This window comes from Hyla sarda, unplaced genomic scaffold (genome assembly GCF_029499605.1).
Source record: "Hyla sarda isolate aHylSar1 unplaced genomic scaffold, aHylSar1.hap1 scaffold_197, whole genome shotgun sequence".
NCBI classification, from domain to species: Eukaryota; Metazoa; Chordata; class Amphibia; order Anura; family Hylidae; genus Hyla; species Hyla sarda.
The window spans coordinates 296,935-313,263 of record NW_026608627.1 but is presented as its reverse complement, the minus strand read 5'-3'; the positions used below and the strand labels follow the sequence as shown (position 1 = coordinate 313,263).

Below are 16,329 nucleotides of genomic sequence, written 5' to 3'. Positions count from 1 at the left end.
ATAACCCGGATTTGCCAGGAACCCTTCTTACTCCTCCTACTTGCATGTGACACTGGGCTTAGGATCTGCATAGGAAACACACACACAAGCACACACCTACCTTTGTTGCCTGCAGATGCCTCCTTGGCTGTCCCCAAACGGTATCAAACCAACACCCACGGGAAGCTGTAAGCATAGAGGACATGCCTGCACCCCATTGGACTTACCTGTGTGGGTTAAATCCGGGTTATTTGACAACCTATGGCGGTGATGGTTCTGCTCAGGCAGAGCAGTGCTGATGCTCCTCATAAAGCTGTCGCTGCTGTGAAGGTTCTAGGTGACATCACAATCCCTATGGTTACATACACGACAAAGCTGGGTTGTTGTTGTTTACACTCTGCAAGGCCTGTGGAAGTGAGTGACATCATAGCACTGTAGTTCTGAGGGTTCTAGATGGATGCAACAATCTCCTGTTGCTTCTATGAAGGCCATAATAGACGACATCACCAAACAGCTCCATAGTCACATACACAGCAAAGGAGAGATGTTGTTTACACCTAGTGATGTCAGTGGTATTGAGTGACATCACAGCACAGTGCTAAGGCTCCTGGGCCTGGACACAGCAGCGGCTGCAATATCTCAACGGAGAATACGTTTATATATATGTGTGTGTGTGCGCGTATATATATATATATATATATATATATATATATATATATATATATTCTCCGCCGAAATCACTTTTAAACCCATTTCCACCTTTTTTTCCCTTCTCTTCCTCTTACTTTTTTTTCACGTTTTTTTACGTTTTTCTCCTTTTCGCCTCTTTTCTGGGCGTATTATTCTTCTTTTTCTTCTTTTTTTTCGTCTAATGCATACCCCATCAGTGCAGCAATGCTTATTCAATACCGCCAGCAGATGGAGACACTGGGGGATAATTTTCTAAGGATTTATACTGATTTTTCCTGTCTGAATTTGTCGCACAGAAAGTTGCAGGCCAAATATGTGTGACATTTCTGCGACTTTAGCTTCTAGAGCATTTTTACAACATTATACATAGGTGCTGAATACATAAAAAGCGACTGTTCAGCGACAGACAAGTCGCATCGGCTGAAAGTAGGCCAGAATGTCAGTCCATGTTGGAGCAGGTTTAGATACAGTCTAAAGCATAGATCTCAAAGTCTGTGCACAGAATTTAGCAAGGGCCTCGCACCTTCTGATGCATCAGGTAGGTGCACTATAGCATAGCCTAACCCTCTGTACTTTGGTCTATATTGATGCGGGACATAGACAGCCAGCTGATGACCAATCCATTAGTGCAATGGATGGCTGGAAGCATTTGTCTTTGCCTTTGCAATACCACAGAAGCAATGCATGGTCAATGTACAGCAATGACACACCTGTGTGAACAGCCAGGAGACCCCCCCATGTTATGTTACATAGTTACATAGTTAGTACGGTCGAAAAAAGACATATGTCCATCAAGTTCAACCAGGGAATTAAGGGGTAGGGGTGTGGCGCGATATTGGGGAAGGGATGAGATTTTATATTTCTTCATAAGCATTAATCTTATTTTGTCAATTAGGAACATTCAGCACCCACCCGCTATCAAGGCAGCTGCCTATCATGTCATGCCCTACCTGCACAGGTGTGCTGGCTACTCAAATGATCCAATTAAGGAGGCCATTTAGTCAGCAGCAGCAGAAGTCCTGTGCCTGGACGCTCCAACAGCGGCCAGACACAAGCAGAAGCAGCAGAAGCAGCAGCAGCACCACCTTTTGTTTTTTGGCTGCAGCAGCAGCAGCAGCAGCAGCAAGGCCCACAGGGCTGGCTAGCTGGCTAGCCAGCAAGCAGGTAGCAATGAAAGTAGGAATCTTTCTTTTTAACCCTGTAAGGGGGTGGTGCACTGTACCCGAAGATACTGCCATATCGGGTCAATGCATAGGGCGACGGAAGCAAGCTTCGAAATCGGCCCCCGTTCTCAAAAATCCATTTAATATATGGTCCCCAGATAGGGGACGTATCAGATATTAAACTGATAAGAACAGATACTACACTTGATCTTAGCCAAAAGGCCGAGAAGCGATAACCGTGAAAGGGGCGGGCCCAACAAGGTCCCCTTCATGGGCACTATCACTGCTTGCTGTCAGGGAGGCTGCCAGACAATTTTCCATGCACACTCTGGGCTGGGGGGCAGTCAACCACCAGTACACACAGCAGAACCTAAACCCATACCATTATTGCTAAGCAGCAAGACAGGGGCCCATTGCACTCCCACGGGGCCTTTTTAAATGCAATCCATAACCCGGATTTGCCAGGAACCCTTCTTACTCCTCCTACTTGCATGTGACACTGGGCTTAGGATCTGCATAGGAAACACACACACAAGCACACACCTACCTTTGTTGCCTGCAGATGCCTCCTTGGCTGTCCCCAAACGGTATCAAACCAACACCCACGGGAAGCTGTAAGCATAGAGGACATGCCTGCACCCCATTGGACTTACCTGTGTGGGTTAAATCCGGGTTATTTGACAACCTATGGCGGTGATGGTTCTGCTCAGGCAGAGCAGTGCTGATGCTCCTCATAAAGCTGTCGCTGCTGTGAAGGTTCTAGGTGACATCACAATCCCTATGGTTACATACACGACAAAGCTGGGTTGTTGTTGTTTACACTCTGCAAGGCCTGTGGAAGTGAGTGACATCATAGCACTGTAGTTCTGAGGGTTCTAGATGGATGCAACAATCTCCTGTTGCTTCTATGAAGGCCATAATAGACGACATCACCAAACAGCTCCATAGTCACATACACAGCAAAGGAGAGATGTTGTTTACACCTAGTGATGTCAGTGGTATTGAGTGACATCACAGCACAGTGCTAAGGCTCCTGGGCCTGGACACAGCAGCGGCTGCAATATCTCAACGGAGAATACGTTTATATATATGTGTGTGTGTGCGCGTATATATATATATATATATATATATATATATATATATATATATATTTCTCCGCCGAAATCACTTTTAAACCCATTTCCACCTTTTTTTCCCTTCTCTTCCTCTTACTTTTTTTTCACGTTTTTTTACGTTTTTCTCCTTTTCGCCTCTTTTCTGGGCGTATTATTCTTCTTTTTCTTCTTTTTTTTCGTCTAATGCATACCCCATCAGTGCAGCAATGCTTATTCAATACCGCCAGCAGATGGAGACACTGGGGGATAATTTTCTAAGGATTTATACTGATTTTTCCTGTCTGAATTTGTCGCACAGAAAGTTGCAGGCCAAATATGTGTGACATTTCTGCGACTTTAGCTTCTAGAGCATTTTTACAACATTATACATAGGTGCTGAATACATAAAAAGCGACTGTTCAGCGACAGACAAGTCGCATCGGCTGAAAGTAGGCCAGAATGTCAGTCCATGTTGGAGCAGGTTTAGATACAGTCTAAAGCATAGATCTCAAAGTCTGTGCACAGAATTTAGCAAGGGCCTCGCACCTTCTGATGCATCAGGTAGGTGCACTATAGCATAGCCTAACCCTCTGTACTTTGGTCTATATTGATGCGGGACATAGACAGCCAGCTGATGACCAATCCATTAGTGCAATGGATGGCTGAAGCATTTGTCTTTGCCTTTGCAATACCACAGAAGCAATGCATGGTCAATGTACAGCAATGACACACCTGTGTGAACAGCCAGGAGACCCCCCCATGTTATGTTACATAGTTACATAGTTAGTACGGTCGAAAAAAGACATATGTCCATCAAGTTCAACCAGGGAATTAAGGGGTAGGGGTGTGGCGCGATATTGGGGAAGGGATGAGATTTTATATTTCTTCATAAGCATTAATCTTATTTTGTCAATTAGGAACATTCAGCACCCACCCGCTATCAAGGCAGCTGCCTATCATGTCATGCCCTACCTGCACAGGTGTGCTGGCTACTCAAATGATCCAATTAAGGAGGCCATTTAGTCAGCAGCAGCAGAAGTCCTGTGCCTGGACGCTCCAACAGCGGCCAGACACAAGCAGAAGCAGCAGAAGCAGCAGCAGCACCACCTTTTGTTTTTTGGCTGCAGCAGCAGCAGCAGCAGCAGCAAGGCCCACAGGGCTGGCTAGCTGGCTAGCCAGCAAGCAGGTAGCAATGAAAGTAGGAATCTTTCTTTTTAACCCTGTAAGGGGGTGGTGCACTGTACCCGAAGATACTGCCATATCGGGTCAATGCATAGGGCGACGGAAGCAAGCTTCGAAATCGGCCCCCGTTCTCAAAAATCCATTTAATATATGGTCCCCAGATAGGGGACGTATCAGATATTAAACTGATAAGAACAGATACTACACTTGATCTTAGCCAAAAGGCCGAGAAGCGATAACCGTGAAAGGGGCGGGCCCAACAAGGTCCCCTTCATGGGCACTATCACTGCTTGCTGTCAGGGAGGCTGCCAGACAATTTTCCATGCACACTCTGGGCTGGGGGGCAGTCAACCACCAGTACACACAGCAGAACCTAAACCCATACCATTATTGCTAAGCAGCAAGACAGGGGCCCATTGCACTCCCACGGGGCCTTTTTAAATGCAATCCATAACCCGGATTTGCCAGGAACCCTTCTTACTCCTCCTACTTGCATGTGACACTGGGCTTAGGATCTGCATAGGAAACACACACACAAGCACACACCTACCTTTGTTGCCTGCAGATGCCTCCTTGGCTGTCCCCAAACGGTATCAAACCAACACCCACGGGAAGCTGTAAGCATAGAGGACATGCCTGCACCCCATTGGACTTACCTGTGTGGGTTAAATCCGGGTTATTTGACAACCTATGGCGGTGATGGTTCTGCTCAGGCAGAGCAGTGCTGATGCTCCTCATAAAGCTGTCGCTGCTGTGAAGGTTCTAGGTGACATCACAATCCCTATGGTTACATACACGACAAAGCTGGGTTGTTGTTGTTTACACTCTGCAAGGCCTGTGGAAGTGAGTGACATCATAGCACTGTAGTTCTGAGGGTTCTAGATGGATGCAACAATCTCCTGTTGCTTCTATGAAGGCCATAATAGACGACATCACCAAACAGCTCCATAGTCACATACACAGCAAAGGAGAGATGTTGTTTACACCTAGTGATGTCAGTGGTATTGAGTGACATCACAGCACAGTGCTAAGGCTCCTGGGCCTGGACACAGCAGCGGCTGCAATATCTCAACGGAGAATACGTTTATATATATGTGTGTGTGTGCGCGTATATATATATATATATATATATATATATATATATATATATATATATATATATATATTTCTCCGCCGAAATCACTTTTAAACCCATTTCCACCTTTTTTTCCCTTCTCTTCCTCTTACTTTTTTTTCACGTTTTTTTACGTTTTTCTCCTTTTCGCCTCTTTTCTGGGCGTATTATTCTTCTTTTTCTTCTTTTTTTTCGTCTAATGCATACCCCATCAGTGCAGCAATGCTTATTCAATACCGCCAGCAGATGGAGACACTGGGGGATAATTTTCTAAGGATTTATACTGATTTTTCCTGTCTGAATTTGTCGCACAGAAAGTTGCAGGCCAAATATGTGTGACATTTCTGCGACTTTAGCTTCTAGAGCATTTTTACAACATTATACATAGGTGCTGAATACATAAAAAGCGACTGTTCAGCGACAGACAAGTCGCATCGGCTGAAAGTAGGCCAGAATGTCAGTCCATGTTGGAGCAGGTTTAGATACAGTCTAAAGCATAGATCTCAAAGTCTGTGCACAGAATTTAGCAAGGGCCTCGCACCTTCTGATGCATCAGGTAGGTGCACTATAGCATAGCCTAACCCTCTGTACTTTGGTCTATATTGATGCGGGACATAGACAGCCAGCTGATGACCAATCCATTAGTGCAATGGATGGCTGGAAGCATTTGTCTTTGCCTTTGCAATACCACAGAAGCAATGCATGGTCAATGTACAGCAATGACACACCTGTGTGAACAGCCAGGAGACCCCCCCATGTTATGTTACATAGTTACATAGTTAGTACGGTCGAAAAAAGACATATGTCCATCAAGTTCAACCAGGGAATTAAGGGGTAGGGGTGTGGCGCGATATTGGGGAAGGGATGAGATTTTATATTTCTTCATAAGCATTAATCTTATTTTGTCAATTAGGAACATTCAGCACCCACCCGCTATCAAGGCAGCTGCCTATCATGTCATGCCCTACCTGCACAGGTGTGCTGGCTACTCAAATGATCCAATTAAGGAGGCCATTTAGTCAGCAGCAGCAGAAGTCCTGTGCCTGGACGCTCCAACAGCGGCCAGACACAAGCAGAAGCAGCAGAAGCAGCAGCAGCACCACCTTTTGTTTTTTGGCTGCAGCAGCAGCAGCAGCAGCAGCAAGGCCCACAGGGCTGGCTAGCTGGCTAGCCAGCAAGCAGGTAGCAATGAAAGTAGGAATCTTTCTTTTTAACCCTGTAAGGGGGTGGTGCACTGTACCCGAAGATACTGCCATATCGGGTCAATGCATAGGGCGACGGAAGCAAGCTTCGAAATCGGCCCCCGTTCTCAAAAATCCATTTAATATATGGTCCCCAGATAGGGGACGTATCAGATATTAAACTGATAAGAACAGATACTACACTTGATCTTAGCCAAAAGGCCGAGAAGCGATAACCGTGAAAGGGGCGGGCCCAACAAGGTCCCCTTCATGGGCACTATCACTGCTTGCTGTCAGGGAGGCTGCCAGACAATTTTCCATGCACACTCTGGGCTGGGGGGCAGTCAACCACCAGTACACACAGCAGAACCTAAACCCATACCATTATTGCTAAGCAGCAAGACAGGGGCCCATTGCACTCCCACGGGGCCTTTTTAAATGCAATCCATAACCCGGATTTGCCAGGAACCCTTCTTACTCCTCCTACTTGCATGTGACACTGGGCTTAGGATCTGCATAGGAAACACACACACAAGCACACACCTACCTTTGTTGCCTGCAGATGCCTCCTTGGCTGTCCCCAAACGGTATCAAACCAACACCCACGGGAAGCTGTAAGCATAGAGGACATGCCTGCACCCCATTGGACTTACCTGTGTGGGTTAAATCCGGGTTATTTGACAACCTATGGCGGTGATGGTTCTGCTCAGGCAGAGCAGTGCTGATGCTCCTCATAAAGCTGTCGCTGCTGTGAAGGTTCTAGGTGACATCACAATCCCTATGGTTACATACACGACAAAGCTGGGTTGTTGTTGTTTACACTCTGCAAGGCCTGTGGAAGTGAGTGACATCATAGCACTGTAGTTCTGAGGGTTCTAGATGGATGCAACAATCTCCTGTTGCTTCTATGAAGGCCATAATAGACGACATCACCAAACAGCTCCATAGTCACATACACAGCAAAGGAGAGATGTTGTTTACACCTAGTGATGTCAGTGGTATTGAGTGACATCACAGCACAGTGCTAAGGCTCCTGGGCCTGGACACAGCAGCGGCTGCAATATCTCAACGGAGAATACGTTTATATATATGTGTGTGTGTGCGCGTATATATATATATATATATATATATATATATATATATATATTTCTCCGCCGAAATCACTTTTAAACCCATTTCCACCTTTTTTTCCCTTCTCTTCCTCTTACTTTTTTTTCACGTTTTTTTACGTTTTTCTCCTTTTCGCCTCTTTTCTGGGCGTATTATTCTTCTTTTTCTTCTTTTTTTTCGTCTAATGCATACCCCATCAGTGCAGCAATGCTTATTCAATACCACCAGCAGATGGAGACACTGGGGGATAATTTTCTAAGGATTTATACTGATTTTTCCTGTCTGAATTTGTCGCACAGAAAGTTGCAGGCCAAATATGTGTGACATTTCTGCGACTTTAGCTTCTAGAGCATTTTTACAACATTATACATAGGTGCTGAATACATAAAAAGCGACTGTTCAGCGACAGACAAGTCGCATCGGCTGAAAGTAGGCCAGAATGTCAGTCCATGTTGGAGCAGGTTTAGATACAGTCTAAAGCATAGATCTCAAAGTCTGTGCACAGAATTTAGCAAGGGCCTCGCACCTTCTGATGCATCAGGTAGGTGCACTATAGCATAGCCTAACCCTCTGTACTTTGGTCTATATTGATGCGGGACATAGACAGCCAGCTGATGACCAATCCATTAGTGCAATGGATGGCTGGAAGCATTTGTCTTTGCCTTTGCAATACCACAGAAGCAATGCATGGTCAATGTACAGCAATGACACACCTGTGTGAACAGCCAGGAGACCCCCCCATGTTATGTTACATAGTTACATAGTTAGTACGGTCGAAAAAAGACATATGTCCATCAAGTTCAACCAGGGAATTAAGGGGTAGGGGTGTGGCGCGATATTGGGGAAGGGATGAGATTTTATATTTCTTCATAAGCATTAATCTTATTTTGTCAATTAGGAACATTCAGCACCCACCCGCTATCAAGGCAGCTGCCTATCATGTCATGCCCTACCTGCACAGGTGTGCTGGCTACTCAAATGATCCAATTAAGGAGGCCATTTAGTCAGCAGCAGCAGAAGTCCTGTGCCTGGACGCTCCAACAGCGGCCAGACACAAGCAGAAGCAGCAGAAGCAGCAGCAGCACCACCTTTTGTTTTTTGGCTGCAGCAGCAGCAGCAGCAGCAGCAAGGCCCACAGGGCTGGCTAGCTGGCTAGCCAGCAAGCAGGTAGCAATGAAAGTAGGAATCTTTCTTTTTAACCCTGTAAGGGGGTGGTGCACTGTACCCGAAGATACTGCCATATCGGGTCAATGCATAGGGCGACGGAAGCAAGCTTCGAAATCGGCCCCCGTTCTCAAAAATCCATTTAATATATGGTCCCCAGATAGGGGACGTATCAGATATTAAACTGATAAGAACAGATACTACACTTGATCTTAGCCAAAAGGCCGAGAAGCGATAACCGTGAAAGGGGCGGGCCCAACAAGGTCCCCTTCATGGGCACTATCACTGCTTGCTGTCAGGGAGGCTGCCAGACAATTTTCCATGCACACTCTGGGCTGGGGGGCAGTCAACCACCAGTACACACAGCAGAACCTAAACCCATACCATTATTGCTAAGCAGCAAGACAGGGGCCCATTGCACTCCCACGGGGCCTTTTTAAATGCAATCCATAACCCGGATTTGCCAGGAACCCTTCTTACTCCTCCTACTTGCATGTGACACTGGGCTTAGGATCTGCATAGGAAACACACACACAAGCACACACCTACCTTTGTTGCCTGCAGATGCCTCCTTGGCTGTCCCCAAACGGTATCAAACCAACACCCACGGGAAGCTGTAAGCATAGAGGACATGCCTGCACCCCATTGGACTTACCTGTGTGGGTTAAATCCGGGTTATTTGACAACCTATGGCGGTGATGGTTCTGCTCAGGCAGAGCAGTGCTGATGCTCCTCATAAAGCTGTCGCTGCTGTGAAGGTTCTAGGTGACATCACAATCCCTATGGTTACATACACGACAAAGCTGGGTTGTTGTTGTTTACACTCTGCAAGGCCTGTGGAAGTGAGTGACATCATAGCACTGTAGTTCTGAGGGTTCTAGATGGATGCAACAATCTCCTGTTGCTTCTATGAAGGCCATAATAGACGACATCACCAAACAGCTCCATAGTCACATACACAGCAAAGGAGAGATGTTGTTTACACCTAGTGATGTCAGTGGTATTGAGTGACATCACAGCACAGTGCTAAGGCTCCTGGGCCTGGACACAGCAGCGGCTGCAATATCTCAACGGAGAATACGTTTATATATATGTGTGTGTGTGCGCGTATATATATATATATATATATATATATATATATATATATATATATATATTTCTCCGCCGAAATCACTTTTAAACCCATTTCCACCTTTTTTTCCCTTCTCTTCCTCTTACTTTTTTTTCACGTTTTTTTACGTTTTTCTCCTTTTCGCCTCTTTTCTGGGCGTATTATTCTTCTTTTTCTTCTTTTTTTTCGTCTAATGCATACCCCATCAGTGCAGCAATGCTTATTCAATACCGCCAGCAGATGGAGACACTGGGGGATAATTTTCTAAGGATTTATACTGATTTTTCCTGTCTGAATTTGTCGCACAGAAAGTTGCAGGCCAAATATGTGTGACATTTCTGCGACTTTAGCTTCTAGAGCATTTTTACAACATTATACATAGGTGCTGAATACATAAAAAGCGACTGTTCAGCGACAGACAAGTCGCATCGGCTGAAAGTAGGCCAGAATGTCAGTCCATGTTGGAGCAGGTTTAGATACAGTCTAAAGCATAGATCTCAAAGTCTGTGCACAGAATTTAGCAAGGGCCTCGCACCTTCTGATGCATCAGGTAGGTGCACTATAGCATAGCCTAACCCTCTGTACTTTGGTCTATATTGATGCGGGACATAGACAGCCAGCTGATGACCAATCCATTAGTGCAATGGATGGCTGGAAGCATTTGTCTTTGCCTTTGCAATACCACAGAAGCAATGCATGGTCAATGTACAGCAATGACACACCTGTGTGAACAGCCAGGAGACCCCCCCATGTTATGTTAAATAGTTACATAGTTAGTACGGTCGAAAAAAGACATATGTCCATCAAGTTCAACCAGGGAATTAAGGGGTAGGGGTGTGGCGCGATATTGGGGAAGGGATGAGATTTTATATTTCTTCATAAGCATTAATCTTATTTTGTCAATTAGGAACATTCAGCACCCACCCGCTATCAAGGCAGCTGCCTATCATGTCATGCCCTACCTGCACAGGTGTGCTGGCTACTCAAATGATCCAATTAAGGAGGCCATTTAGTCAGCAGCAGCAGAAGTCCTGTGCCTGGACGCTCCAACAGCGGCCAGACACAAGCAGAAGCAGCAGAAGCAGCAGCAGCACCACCTTTTGTTTTTTGGCTGCAGCAGCAGCAGCAGCAAGGCCCACAGGGCTGGCTAGCTGGCTAGCCAGCAAGCAGGTAGCAATGAAAGTAGGAATCTTTCTTTTTAACCCTGTAAGGGGGTGGTGCACTGTACCCGAAGATACTGCCATATCGGGTCAATGCATAGGGCGACGGAAGCAAGCTTCGAAATCGGCCCCCGTTCTCAAAAATCCATTTAATATATGGTCCCCAGATAGGGGACGTATCAGATATTAAACTGATAAGAACAGATACTACACTTGATCTTAGCCAAAAGGCCGAGAAGCGATAACCGTGAAAGGGGCGGGCCCAACAAGGTCCCCTTCATGGGCACTATCACTGCTTGCTGTCAGGGAGGCTGCCAGACAATTTTCCATGCACACTCTGGGCTGGGGGGCAGTCAACCACCAGTACACACAGCAGAACCTAAACCCATACCATTATTGCTAAGCAGCAAGACAGGGGCCCATTGCACTCCCACGGGGCCTTTTTAAATGCAATCCATAACCCGGATTTGCCAGGAACCCTTCTTACTCCTCCTACTTGCATGTGACACTGGGCTTAGGATCTGCATAGGAAACACACACACAAGCACACACCTACCTTTGTTGCCTGCAGATGCCTCCTTGGCTGTCCCCAAACGGTATCAAACCAACACCCACGGGAAGCTGTAAGCATAGAGGACATGCCTGCACCCCATTGGACTTACCTGTGTGGGTTAAATCCGGGTTATTTGACAACCTATGGCGGTGATGGTTCTGCTCAGGCAGAGCAGTGCTGATGCTCCTCATAAAGCTGTCGCTGCTGTGAAGGTTCTAGGTGACATCACAATCCCTATGGTTACATACACGACAAAGCTGGGTTGTTGTTGTTTACACTCTGCAAGGCCTGTGGAAGTGAGTGACATCATAGCACTGTAGTTCTGAGGGTTCTAGATGGATGCAACAATCTCCTGTTGCTTCTATGAAGGCCATAATAGACGACATCACCAAACAGCTCCATAGTCACATACACAGCAAAGGAGAGATGTTGTTTACACCTAGTGATGTCAGTGGTATTGAGTGACATCACAGCACAGTGCTAAGGCTCCTGGGCCTGGACACAGCAGCGGCTGCAATATCTCAACGGAGAATACGTTTATATATATGTGTGTGTGTGCGCGTATATATATATATATATATATATATATATATATATATATATATATATATTTCTCCGCCGAAATCACTTTTAAACCCATTTCCACCTTTTTTTCCCTTCTCTTCCTCTTACTTTTTTTTCACGTTTTTTTACGTTTTTCTCCTTTTCGCCTCTTTTCTGGGCGTATTATTCTTCTTTTTCTTCTTTTTTTTCGTCTAATGCATACCCCATCAGTGCAGCAATGCTTATTCAATACCGCCAGCAGATGGAGACACTGGGGGATAATTTTCTAAGGATTTATACTGATTTTTCCTGTCTGAATTTGTCGCACAGAAAGTTGCAGGCCAAATATGTGTGACATTTCTGCGACTTTAGCTTCTAGAGCATTTTTACAACATTATACATAGGTGCTGAATACATAAAAAGCGACTGTTCAGCGACAGACAAGTCGCATCGGCTGAAAGTAGGCCAGAATGTCAGTCCATGTTGGAGCAGGTTTAGATACAGTCTAAAGCATAGATCTCAAAGTCTGTGCACAGAATTTAGCAAGGGCCTCGCACCTTCTGATGCATCAGGTAGGTGCACTATAGCATAGCCTAACCCTCTGTACTTTGGTCTATATTGATGCGGGACATAGACAGCCAGCTGATGACCAATCCATTAGTGCAATGGATGGCTGGAAGCATTTGTCTTTGCCTTTGCAATACCACAGAAGCAATGCATGGTCAATGTACAGCAATGACACACCTGTGTGAACAGCCAGGAGACCCCCCCATGTTATGTTACATAGTTACATAGTTAGTACGGTCGAAAAAAGACATATGTCCATCAAGTTCAACCAGGGAATTAAGGGGTAGGGGTGTGGCGCGATATTGGGGAAGGGATGAGATTTTATATTTCTTCATAAGCATTAATCTTATTTTGTCAATTAGGAACATTCAGCACCCACCCGCTATCAAGGCAGCTGCCTATCATGTCATGCCCTACCTGCACAGGTGTGCTGGCTACTCAAATGATCCAATTAAGGAGGCCATTTAGTCAGCAGCAGCAGAAGTCCTGTGCCTGGACGCTCCAACAGCGGCCAGACACAAGCAGAAGCAGCAGAAGCAGCAGCAGCACCACCTTTTGTTTTTTGGCTGCAGCAGCAGCAGCAGCAGCAGCAAGGCCCACAGGGCTGGCTAGCTGGCTAGCCAGCAAGCAGGTAGCAATGAAAGTAGGAATCTTTCTTTTTAACCCTGTAAGGGGGTGGTGCACTGTACCCGAAGATACTGCCATATCGGGTCAATGCATAGGGCGACGGAAGCAAGCTTCGAAATCGGCCCCCGTTCTCAAAAATCCATTTAATATATGGTCCCCAGATAGGGGACGTATCAGATATTAAACTGATAAGAACAGATACTACACTTGATCTTAGCCAAAAGGCCGAGAAGCGATAACCGTGAAAGGGGCGGGCCCAACAAGGTCCCCTTCATGGGCACTATCACTGCTTGCTGTCAGGGAGGCTGCCAGACAATTTTCCATGCACACTCTGGGCTGGGGGGCAGTCAACCACCAGTACACACAGCAGAACCTAAACCCATACCATTATTGCTAAGCAGCAAGACAGGGGCCCATTGCACTCCCACGGGGCCTTTTTAAATGCAATCCATAACCCGGATTTGCCAGGAACCCTTCTTACTCCTCCTACTTGCATGTGACACTGGGCTTAGGATCTGCATAGGAAACACACACACAAGCACACACCTACCTTTGTTGCCTGCAGATGCCTCCTTGGCTGTCCCCAAACGGTATCAAACCAACACCCACGGGAAGCTGTAAGCATAGAGGACATGCCTGCACCCCATTGGACTTACCTGTGTGGGTTAAATCCGGGTTATTTGACAACCTATGGCGGTGATGGTTCTGCTCAGGCAGAGCAGTGCTGATGCTCCTCATAAAGCTGTCGCTGCTGTGAAGGTTCTAGGTGACATCACAATCCCTATGGTTACATACACGACAAAGCTGGGTTGTTGTTGTTTACACTCTGCAAGGCCTGTGGAAGTGAGTGACATCATAGCACTGTAGTTCTGAGGGTTCTAGATGGATGCAACAATCTCCTGTTGCTTCTATGAAGGCCATAATAGACGACATCACCAAACAGCTCCATAGTCACATACACAGCAAAGGAGAGATGTTGTTTACACCTAGTGATGTCAGTGGTATTGAGTGACATCACAGCACAGTGCTAAGGCTCCTGGGCCTGGACACAGCAGCGGCTGCAATATCTCAACGGAGAATACGTTTATATATATGTGTGTGTGTGCGCGTATATATATATATATATATATATATATATATATATATTTCTCCGCCGAAATCACTTTTAAACCCATTTCCACCTTTTTTTCCCTTCTCTTCCTCTTACTTTTTTTTCACGTTTTTTTACGTTTTTCTCCTTTTCGCCTCTTTTCTGGGCGTATTATTCTTCTTTTTCTTCTTTTTTTTCGTCTAATGCATACCCCATCAGTGCAGCAATGCTTATTCAATACTGCCAGCAGATGGAGACACTGGGGGATAATTTTCTAAGGATTTATACTGATTTTTCCTGTCTGAATTTGTCGCACAGAAAGTTGCAGGCCAAATATGTGTGACATTTCTGCGACTTTAGCTTCTAGAGCATTTTTACAACATTATACATAGGTGCTGAATACATAAAAAGCGACTGTTCAGCGACAGACAAGTCGCATCGGCTGAAAGTAGGCCAGAATGTCAGTCCATGTTGGAGCAGGTTTAGATACAGTCTAAAGCATAGATCTCAAAGTCTGTGCACAGAATTTAGCAAGGGCCTCGCACCTTCTGATGCATCAGGTAGGTGCACTATAGCATAGCCTAACCCTCTGTACTTTGGTCTATATTGATGCGGGACATAGACAGCCAGCTGATGACCAATCCATTAGTGCAATGGATGGCTGGAAGCATTTGTCTTTGCCTTTGCAATACCACAGAAGCAATGCATGGTCAATGTACAGCAATGACACACCTGTGTGAACAGCCAGGAGACCCCCCCATGTTATGTTACATAGTTACATAGTTAGTACGGTCGAAAAAAGACATATGTCCATCAAGTTCAACCAGGGAATTAAGGGGTAGGGGTGTGGCGCGATATTGGGGAAGGGATGAGATTTTATATTTCTTCATAAGCATTAATCTTATTTTGTCAATTAGGAACATTCAGCACCCACCCGCTATCAAGGCAGCTGCCTATCATGTCATGCCCTACCTGCACAGGTGTGCTGGCTACTCAAATGATCCAATTAAGGAGGCCATTTAGTCAGCAGCAGCAGAAGTCCTGTGCCTGGACGCTCCAACAGCGGCCAGACACAAGCAGAAGCAGCAGAAGCAGCAGCAGCACCACCTTTTGTTTTTTGGCTGCAGCAGCAGCAGCAGCAGCAGCAAGGCCCACAGGGCTGGCTAGCTGGCTAGCCAGCAAGCAGGTAGCAATGAAAGTAGGAATCTTTCTTTTTAACCCTGTAAGGGGGTGGTGCACTGTACCCGAAGATACTGCCATATCGGGTCAATGCATAGGGCGACGGAAGCAAGCTTCGAAATCGGCCCCCGTTCTCAAAAATCCATTTAATATATGGTCCCCAGATAGGGGACGTATCAGATATTAAACTGATAAGAACAGATACTACACTTGATCTTAGCCAAAAGGCCGAGAAGCGATAACCGTGAAAGGGGCGGGCCCAACAAGGTCCCCTTCATGGGCACTATCACTGCTTGCTGTCAGGGAGGCTGCCAGACAATTTTCCATGCACACTCTGGGCTGGGGGGCAGTCAACCACCAGTACACACAGCAGAACCTAAACCCATACCATTATTGCTAAGCAGCAAGACAGGGGCCCATTGCACTCCCACGGGGCCTTTTTAAATGCAATCCATAACCCGGATTTGCCAGGAACCCTTCTTACTCCTCCTACTTGCATGTGACACTGGGCTTAGGATCTGCATAGGAAACACACACACAAGCACACACCTACCTTTGTTGCCTGCAGATGCCTCCTTGGCTGTCCCCAAACGGTATCAAACCAACACCCACGGGAAGCTGTAAGCATAGAGGACATGCCTGCACCCCATTGGACTTACCTGTGTGGGTTAAATCCGGGTTATTTGACAACCTATGGCGGTGATGGTTCTGCTCAGGCAGAGCAGTGCTGATGCTCCTCATAAAGCTGTCGCTGCTGTGAAGGTTCTAGGTGACATCACAATCCCTATGGTTACATACACGACAAAGCTGGGTTGTTGTTGT

The 16,329-nt window shown here is 46.1% G+C and overlaps 7 non-coding genes across 7 annotated transcripts; all 7 read right to left on the bottom strand.

Moving 5' to 3' along the window:
- Positions 1 to 1,875: 1,875 nt before the first annotated feature.
- LOC130316920 (U2 spliceosomal RNA) lies at positions 1,876 to 2,066 on the bottom strand. The gene has a single exon (XR_008864125.1). It is a non-coding gene; the product is annotated as a U2 spliceosomal RNA (small nuclear RNA).
- Positions 2,067 to 4,154: 2,088 nt separating this feature from the next.
- On the bottom strand, positions 4,155 to 4,345 carry LOC130316918 (U2 spliceosomal RNA). The gene has a single exon (XR_008864123.1). It is a non-coding gene; the product is annotated as a U2 spliceosomal RNA (small nuclear RNA).
- A 2,101-nt stretch (positions 4,346 to 6,446) lies between these two features.
- On the bottom strand, positions 6,447 to 6,637 carry LOC130316917 (U2 spliceosomal RNA). The gene has a single exon (XR_008864122.1). It is a non-coding gene; the product is annotated as a U2 spliceosomal RNA (small nuclear RNA).
- A 2,085-nt stretch (positions 6,638 to 8,722) lies between these two features.
- Positions 8,723 to 8,913, bottom strand: LOC130316916 (U2 spliceosomal RNA). The gene has a single exon (XR_008864121.1). It is a non-coding gene; the product is annotated as a U2 spliceosomal RNA (small nuclear RNA).
- Positions 8,914 to 11,000: 2,087 nt separating this feature from the next.
- LOC130316915 (U2 spliceosomal RNA) lies at positions 11,001 to 11,191 on the bottom strand. The gene has a single exon (XR_008864120.1). It is a non-coding gene; the product is annotated as a U2 spliceosomal RNA (small nuclear RNA).
- A 2,093-nt stretch (positions 11,192 to 13,284) lies between these two features.
- On the bottom strand, positions 13,285 to 13,475 carry LOC130316914 (U2 spliceosomal RNA). The gene has a single exon (XR_008864119.1). It is a non-coding gene; the product is annotated as a U2 spliceosomal RNA (small nuclear RNA).
- A 2,081-nt stretch (positions 13,476 to 15,556) lies between these two features.
- On the bottom strand, positions 15,557 to 15,747 carry LOC130316913 (U2 spliceosomal RNA). Its single transcript, XR_008864118.1, has one exon. It is a non-coding gene; the product is annotated as a U2 spliceosomal RNA (small nuclear RNA).
- Between the last annotated feature and the right edge of the window lie 582 nt (positions 15,748 to 16,329).